The sequence below is a fragment of the Arachis duranensis genome, chromosome 10 (genome assembly GCF_000817695.3).
Source record: "Arachis duranensis cultivar V14167 chromosome 10, aradu.V14167.gnm2.J7QH, whole genome shotgun sequence".
Classification (NCBI taxonomy): domain Eukaryota; kingdom Viridiplantae; phylum Streptophyta; class Magnoliopsida; order Fabales; family Fabaceae; genus Arachis; species Arachis duranensis.
This window is the reverse complement of record NC_029781.3, coordinates 15,276,879-15,284,302: the sequence shown is the minus strand read 5'-3', so window position 1 is coordinate 15,284,302 and position 7,424 is coordinate 15,276,879. Positions and strand designations below refer to the sequence as shown.

The 7,424-nt window shown below is 34.7% G+C and overlaps 1 long non-coding RNA gene across 2 annotated transcripts; it reads right to left on the bottom strand.

Moving 5' to 3' along the window:
• Positions 1-3,270: 3,270 nt before the first annotated feature.
• On the bottom strand, positions 3,271-7,139 carry LOC110276420 (uncharacterized). Of its 2 annotated transcripts, XR_008003807.1 has the most exons (7): positions 6,799-7,139; positions 6,468-6,616; positions 6,079-6,177; positions 5,759-5,800; positions 4,731-4,908; positions 4,123-4,261; positions 3,271-3,684 (listed from the first exon to the last, which is right to left on the bottom strand). It is a non-coding gene; the product is annotated as an uncharacterized LOC110276420 (long non-coding RNA). The 2 variants fall into 2 exon arrangements; XR_008003808.1 differs by lacking the exon at positions 6,468-6,616.
• Positions 7,140-7,424: the final 285 nt, after the last annotated feature.

Genomic DNA, 7,424 nt, shown 5'->3' with positions numbered 1-7,424 from the left:
CTCTCGCTTTATGTTTGCTCATGATGTCCTGTTCCTTTTTTCAAGATAAGACAAGATCAAGTTTATCAAGTGTTAGTTACTATGGATCAATTTTATCAAGTATCAGATATAAAAATAAATTTTGATAAGTCAATAAAATGTGTTGTGTTATTTAAATGTTTCTCACGAGAAGAGAGACATTTTTACCAAAATTTTTTCTATTAGATTTGTAAATAACTTAGGCAAATATTTTAAAATCCTGCTATGTCATCATGAGCGGAATCAAAAGTCCTCCTAAAATGATATTGATAGTATCAAGGGTAACTAACTTTTTGAAAGGACAACTTCTTAGATAAAATAGGTCGTATGATTTGTTTAGCAAAATCTGTGATTGCATCATAGCATCCATCCCAGTGTGTATAATACAAGTTAGTCTTTTTCTTAATGTTCTTTGCGCAAAAATTAATTGTCTTGTGAGACAATCTATTGGAGGCAAGTCTGAAAGTCGTGGTTTACCGTTAACCTCATGAAAAGTTTTGATCTATCTAAAAAGGTATGGTGATTTATCCCTTAAAATTTCTTTGATGATAAATATATCTTTGCTTGATAAGTTTGTTTGGAAGTTTTCGCACCATCAAGACAAAATGGCTAGGTAAGTATGTGTAGGATAACCGAATCAAGTGGATCATTATCATATGTATGAAAGACATTGTTAGAACTCTGAATTTTTTTTAGAGAGAATTTTGTTGGGGGATAATGTCTTCTAGATACATTCTTTTGGTTTTCTCATGTATGTGATTAGGGTATGTTAGAAGTAAATCAGGTATTTGTCATGAAATCACTTTTTCTAAAAGTATAAATTGATAGAAAAAAGCACATTAATGGTTATATCTCTAGCACCCCCTTGCATAAAAGTCTCTTTTGGATTGTCTTGAAATTTTGCATAGGCTATCTCTTTTTATTTGTCTTATGCTAACTTTTCTCTTTTGATCAAACTCTAGACCTTTTGATCATAGAGGCTCTGATACCAAGTTATTACTTCTCTCTAACATATTAAAACGTAAACTAATAAGAGGAGATACATGAATAGTTATATCTCTAAAGATATTATTGATATTTCTAATATTTACTTGCACATACAAGATGTTCATAATCTTTTAACATGGCAACTTCATCTTCTTGCACTACAAGAAAAATGATGAGTACCGTCGGATTTACCGTTGGAATGAATCATACGATATAAACCTTGCCGGTAAATGGTTACAGTCAAATTTTTTTCGTCCAACGGTAATTATCGTCGGATTCTACGACAGAATATAATTAGTACGAAAACAAAATCTGATGAACAGTACCGACAAAATATTTCTGACGATAACGTTGGCACCAAGTCCTACGTCAGTCGCCAACATATTGTCGGAAAAATTCAATGGTAATTCCGATGGAAGGGATTTTTTTATTTTTTATTTTTTAAATAGTTGGGTTGTTACCGTCTGAATATTTTGATGGTAGTTTTTATGGTAATTTTTTTAAAAATAATATTTTTTCGTTCATCTATAATGTACCCCTGATAATTAATAATTGAAATAGTGGCTTAAACTTGATGTGAAATATCAAAAATTTAAATTAAACATACAGAATGATTTGGAATTGAAATATCTGAAACAAAGCTAACTATATTACATTCTCCGCAAATTTATTAAAGAAATACTTATCACAACTATATTTATATTAATTCCATTCAGATTGATCATCTTCTTCTTCTGGTTCACCATCCTCCTTTTTCGAGGTACTTTCCTAATTATCATCAAACTTGTCTTCCTCTTCTTCGTCGCCATCAACCCTGTCTTCTTCTTGAAGATCATAATCCTCTGGTGGAAGTGCGTCGGTATTTATTCCAAGATCAATGATGTCATCATCCATGACAGCAGACCTAAGGGTGATCGGCTCACCGGTATCAATCACCGTTTTCATAGGAGTTGGGTCGTCTATCTAGTAAGATTCTTGACCCTCTGTCCTATCATCAGACTTGATGTGGTCTTTTGGCTAAGTTTTAATTACAACCACCCAACTAGGCTTGCATGAACCCGGATAAGGCAAATAGTATACTTGTCATGCATTTTGAGGTAGAATAAAAGTATCGTAGTGCTTATATTTTCTGGTTACATTAACTTCAATGATATCGTAGTTCTTATGCTTTCGTGTTCCTTGTCGCAAACTTGGATCATACTATTCACATTTAAATATGCACACCTTGTACATAGTACAATAGAAATACTCTAATTCAATTATGTTTGCAACACACCAAACTAATCAGAGTGACCCCGCCTGAATTCCCACGAATCCAAACTCCGGTATTATATGTTTTCTTTCCAATCAACCACTGTAAGGTAGGTACCGATATCCATTAATAGTGTACATCGGGTAGTTAGTACTCTTATTCATTGGGTCCCAACTAAGTGTAACTAGTTCCAAATCTGTTGTGTTAGTTAGCTGTATGCAGATGTATTCTCTGAACCAACATGAAAAATTGTTCAATGAGGTATCAGGATTTGCCTCTTGAAATAACATATACGATTCATCATAGGATAAAGAAGTTTTAATTAGATTAAGAAGTTAGTATCTTAGTGATTTTAGTATTTACCAAGACTTAAAAAATTTACATGAGCACTACAAGAAAAATACCCATTCAAGTACATTTGAAAAGTGTAGCCAAAAGTGAAAAAAATGATGCCTTAGGCTACGGCTACGCTTTCTGGGCTACGGCTACGCTTTCTGAGGTGATTCCTATTCGGCCGTTGCCTATTCTCAAAGGCTACGCTTTTCTACACCAAGGGCTACGCTTTTGGCGTTTGGGAATAGGCTACGCTTTTCAAGTGATGCTGTCCAGGACCAAAGGCTACGCTTTTCAGCTTCCATTTTTGCCAGAATAGGCTACGCTTTTCAACACTACTGCATCACTTGTAAAGCGTAGCCACATTGTATACCATGGCTATATTTTTTAAGTGTAGCCTTAGGTCCCTTGTTTTTTTTTTATATACTATAGCTACTGTATATAAGTGTAGCCTTAGGTCTCTTTTTTTGTATACTATAGCTACTGTATATAAATGTAGCCTTAAGTCTCATTTTTTCTCTCTCTATATATTAATACAACATAATAGTTAATATGATTACATGTATAATAATTCTGCATTTTTATTTAAATGAGTTGAATATTACAAAATAAAAATAAATACATAATTATACTAAATAATTTCTATAAATAATAAAAATTATCTCTAACCAAAATATATTTATAATAATGATCCAAAAATACTAGAATGAAATTAATTGTAAAAATTCATACATCTTACAAGGACATTTTTTCAAGTACACAAGGACAATGGTGATCATGCACAGCCTACATGAGTAATACAGAGTGATAAAGGTTCAGTAGAGTTTCTACTTAGCTGATCATATCACCAAGATGATGATGACAAACTATTACTTAACACCAAACAACATTAATCTCACATATGCTTAAATTCCACGCCAGGAGTGAACTTTCATTTACTTCCATATATCACTATCATTCACATACAACATCTGCACAAAAGCATTGGACAATATCTGCTGTTAAAACTGAGACTTGTCAAGATTGTCAAAGTAAGGATGATCAAGTGCTGCCTTGGCAGAGATTCTCTCAACAGGATTATACTAGAGCATTTTCTGCACGACAAAATATCTAGTATAGTCAGTCCTAAGTTTGTACAGAAGATAAGTAAACATATTATTATAGCCAAATTGAAGGTAACATGAATTCTAGTTATTTCAAATGCTATAATAGATAATACTTCCCAAGCAACACCTTGTGAGCTACTTCAGATAACTTAAAAAACTTTAGATATATTACTATGTAGAGCACTGTTTAACAAATGCTATTCAAGTCCAGTCCAGACCAGTTCAACCTTTGAACTAATATTAGAACTGCGAGTTTCTACCGCTATTAGAATGTAAAGTGAGAAACTAATCATCTTGCACCCTTGCATCAATAACTTCATTGTGTTTAGGCCCTAACATTGTTGCTTTACAGTTATCTGTCCTCACTTTAGAGGATCCTATTCTTAGGAACTCATTAGAATAATGCTTTTATAGAGGAACACTAACCGTGAGAAGGTCTACTCCATCAGGTCCCAAAGTTGGCACAGTCCTCGCCAAGTTCTGAGGTTCCCACTTTGGGTAGGTACGCCAATCACGAAGCAAAGTAACTCCCGGCCATTGCTCCTCAGTTGGAGTTCCCAAAATCCTGGAAAGATCAAATTCAACAAAAGTAGTTAGTATGAAAGTGAAAAGGCAGCAGAAAAATTTTTCTTTTTCCATGATCACCATATATTTCAGAGCAGTTTTCTTTAACACTGGTCCATTCAAAGTTGTTATCAGATTCTTGTACATAAGGCTGAGTAAAAGAGCAGCAATGTCAAGCGGTTAATATTGCAATCTGTCTTTTCCACCAAGTAAGTTTCAAAGAAGTACATAAAGAGATTAAAATCCTATATGTTTCTGACATGTAATATTACCACAGTCATACACAGATTAAAATCATTTTCAGATGGGGCACAAGACAACTCAAAGTTTCTTTTCAGTTCATTTTAATTTCGTGCAACAGTAACTTGCAAAGTAGTACAACACGAAATGGAAAATCTGAACTGACAATGAGTCTAACTCATTTATTGAACAAATTTTGGCATGGAACTGAAAGGCAGAAACCATAATACCTGACTTCAATTTCTCATCCGGCCCAGTCAAGGGCTTTCTGAGCTGGTTCGGTCAATGGAGGATGCTCAGGGCTAAAGAAATACAGGTCAGATTTTCCAAGTAGCTCTGCTGTTTCTTCTGGTACTTTGAAAAGAGAAATTCAATTGGCTCTCAAGAATTTTGCAGCTTTACTTGTTCCTAAAAGAATACAAAAAAAATTATTTTAGTGCTTATGAGTAGAAGAAAGGCACAGAGCTATAAATTTAGAAAATGGATTCATTCAACTTCATGAAATCAAGATGGAAGGACATTGCTGGAAATCAAATTTCATTTAGTATCCAATCCAAATTCTGACCTGACCTTCCCATGATCTACAACCATAAAATTTTAAGCATATTAAAATTCTAAACTTAATCCACCAAACTTTTAACTATAGCTGATGCATCTGAATTACTCAATAGTAGTCCAAGTTTAAAACTATTGCTTATTTAAGCATCCACACAACATAAACAACTAATTCACAAATGTGGTATAAGGATATTAGATAAACAAGCTAAGTTATGAAATATTGAGTGTATAAGCATAAGGCCATGGCAAAAAAGAACTAATAACTATGCAAATGAGCAGTTCTAAAAAAGGAACAAAACAATGCATGCAGCCATCATGATCAGATCAGAGTAAAGAAAAATAAGAGTCATAAGAGCAATGCATAATTTTCTAATAATCTGTTCTCATGAAGGCTCTTTAAAGGAAAATGAACTCAGTTAATTTTCGGGTGGTGGGGAGGTGAGATAAAAATCGAACACAACCCTTGGATTTCATGGCCAAAAGCAAATTCATATACAGCTTTTGCAGCAAGCTTTATGTACATCCTTTGTGCACCATTTACAACCAGCAGTGAGGATCATGAAATGGTAATTGTAGATATGGATTCAAGTTAGATTCAGAATTCAATTGTGTAATCTACGAACTAATAAAACTTCCATAAGAAAATTATGAAAGCAAAATCGAAGTGAGTTGTACAATAATAATAATAGCAATAACACACCTCTCGAACTTCCTTAGCACTCTGTATGGTACCTAGGCTAGCCTGCAACAGAAGCATAAGATAAGCATCATCTTGAATAAACATAATATAGCAAGCTAAGATAAGCATCATCTTGAATATGCATAATATAGCAAGTAGTCTCTTACTTGTTTAGTCAGTTAGAACTGGAAAAAACACAGAAGATCAAAAGGGTTCAATCTACAAAAATGCTTTCATCCTCTTATCCTTACCATAACCCCACAATCTCACCCAAACCTCATTACGGGACTCATTTGTTCCTAGGCCATATCAAAGAAACACAAATAAGAAATGAGCAGTACCTGCAGGCGCTGCACCCTTTCAGATAAACTATGAACCTCATCAGATGCTCGCTTTTCTGCATTTGATAATGCTTCGTTTTCATGCTTCAAAACAGATAACTGACAAATAAGGGGAGGCAGTGAGTTAATAAATAGGTACTAAATCAAAATGTTACAAAAAGTAAATTGATTTTGGGTGTAAAGTGCATGTGAGCTTAAAGTTCAGAGAGGTTAAATTACTTTTTTCACTAAAAATTAAAAAAAAATTACTATTCTAGGAATACCCGAGAAATGGGAATATCAGTACAAATACAATATCAATATGACAACCATTTTACATTTTTTGTGCCAACATTCTCAAAGAAATATTAACACGTGAAAGAAAGATTATACAGCCATACAGGACTTACTACTAAGCTTGAACAAACATAGTCTGTAAGTGCAAAATCATAAAGCCTTTGCCTTTGCCTCAGTCTGGATTTTAAATATATATATGCCTTTGCCTCAGTCTCTTTCATGTTAAAAGCCTTAGTTAGCTCCAAAATATCTCTAAATCAGACTGATTAAGCATGAAAAAGGCAAGTATCAATAGATTATAAACCATGGCAGTTTGTCAAAACATTGAATATAAAAAAGGAAATGGGATTCACAAGTTATAATGCAGTCAGGACATAAAATAAAATAAAAAAATCAACATGAAACTTAATTAGTGATGATGTCTTGGCATAATTAGAAATCAACCATATATCTTGGCAGCTTCCACGATGATTCTGGGCAGCTCCAGTGATGGTGGAAGACCTTCAACAGCAGCCAAACAGAAACGTTGGTTCCCACAGCAGTAATGACAGTTACAGTAGCACAAGGAATCCGAACTCAACGAACTCAAGGGCAGAAATAGCTCAGGGCAGTGGACGCTGAATATGATTAGGACGGCAACAGGGAAGTAGCAACTCACCCCCACTAGTGGCTCCAATCGCAGCAACTCCAAATCGACGGCAGCAGCGGCTTGAACGGCAGTGGCGACGGAAGCTCATTGACAGTCGTGGCTCCAGCGACAAGCCCTTGTAGCGGTGGCAACAGATCGACAGTCTTCTCCCGATCCCTCTTCTCTCTACAGTGCTGCTTTTGTTTGTACGTTGAAGGAGGGTGAGGTTGCAGATGTTAGGGTCAGAAACTGGGGAAATTAGGATTTTCTGAGTTAATTTGGGGATTTTGGAATTTAGGGTTAGAAATTAGGGATGTTACAATGAGTGGTGATGGCGCAGAGTCTTCTCTGATTTGGGGGTGGCGCGAAGAAGGGAAAAACTAAGGTGGGGTTTTATGTTTTCATTTTATTTGGCTAAGTGTTTGTATGTGTATCATTTGCT